This window comes from Triticum aestivum, chromosome 6A, assembly GCF_018294505.1.
Source record: "Triticum aestivum cultivar Chinese Spring chromosome 6A, IWGSC CS RefSeq v2.1, whole genome shotgun sequence".
Lineage (NCBI taxonomy): Eukaryota > Viridiplantae > Streptophyta > Magnoliopsida > Poales > Poaceae > Triticum > Triticum aestivum.
The window spans coordinates 16,563,558-16,564,911 of NC_057809.1; the positions used below are offsets into that span (position 1 = coordinate 16,563,558).

The 1,354-nt window shown below is 46.8% G+C and overlaps 1 non-coding gene across 1 annotated transcript; it reads right to left on the reverse strand.

Moving 5' to 3' along the window:
• Window positions 1–444: 444 nt before the first annotated feature.
• Window positions 445–518, reverse strand: TRNAI-GAU (transfer RNA isoleucine (anticodon GAU)). The gene has a single exon. It is a non-coding gene; the product is annotated as a tRNA-Ile (tRNA).
• Between the last annotated feature and the right edge of the window lie 836 nt (window positions 519–1,354).

A 1,354-nucleotide genomic window follows, 5' to 3' on the forward strand; every position in this document is an offset into this window, starting at 1 on the left:
TTTAGGTTTCCTTTTACACGGAGGATGAGCTGAGTTTTTTTTGCTTTGACGTGAGGTGAGTTGAGGGTTAGTCTAGATTTTTTTTTTCACAAACAGGATTAGTATGGACTAGTTGGCATTGGTGGGTAATCTTTATCAAGTTTTATGTCCAAATGGTATTGGGAAGATCAAAGGGCTGTAATTTTATGACGTGTTAAATTAACAATTGGATGTTTCTAATTTTTGTGAAATTTTCTAGCTTATTTCCTTTTTTTCTGGTTAGCTAATAGATAGATACTAAAAAAAACAGATGGTGTCGCTTGAAGAAATGTACTAACCGATCGTGGCTACGCGGAGGTGCTCCTTCATGGATCGTTTGCTGGGCTATCCGTTTTGGGCCGTACGGGCGTAATATATAGTATATAATACAAGAAAGGAAAGCATAATCGCAATTAAGAAAAAAAATAGTCCCGACGGGGCTTGAATCCATGACTTCTGGTACATCGGACCAGCGCTCTAACCAACTGAGCTACAGGACTTAATTGCTTTCTAGATAGTCCTTTTTTATTAAAATAATACACAGCTTTTTTGATACTTCAATAATTGAGAATACCGAAGAACGGCGAAATCAAGACGTGTGAGAGTTAGGCTCCATTTATCTTAATATCCACTCTCACGGCCATCAGTTTATCGAGAAACAAGAACCTAGGCAAGCTTCGAGCTCTCACAACTATTAGAGACATCCGGCCGTCCATCACGATTTCTTGATGCACTTTCGGCCGTTGGATCGCACGCTTGGAAGGCCTAGGCCGTCGGACCGAACATGAGCACTATTGCAATGAATAGTTTCACTCTCGGTGTGCCACCGCGTGCAATTACAGTGCACCGCCAAGGAAATTTTTGTCATTTCACGCATAGGCGTATAAAAGGGCAACAACTTCCCTTGTGAAGACCTAAGACGCCTCCTCCAGCACTAGTGTGGCCCTCTCTCCATCCCGCCTCGCCCCTCTGTCTCTTTATCCCTCCAATCACAGGAGCAGCCCGCGCCTCCCTACCCCGCCGCCGTCATCTCCTTCGCCCAGTCGGCCCCGCCGCACCGCACGAGGTCGAATGCGACCCATTCCACCGATGCCCCCTCGGCCCAGGCTAACCATAGCGCTACGGCCGCCATGCCCCCGCCGTCTGCTCGGCAGGAGGAAGAGCGAGGCCGCAAACGGATCTGGAGATTGAATCGGGCTCCAATGGCTCCTGCGCGACGTGATGCCTGTTAAGGTGATCTTGTTGTACATCCGTTCTTCCACTGTCCTAGGTACTCCATGCTTCGATTGATTTTTATTTTGCCTTTAATTTTTTACGCAGGGTGGTTGCTATCTCT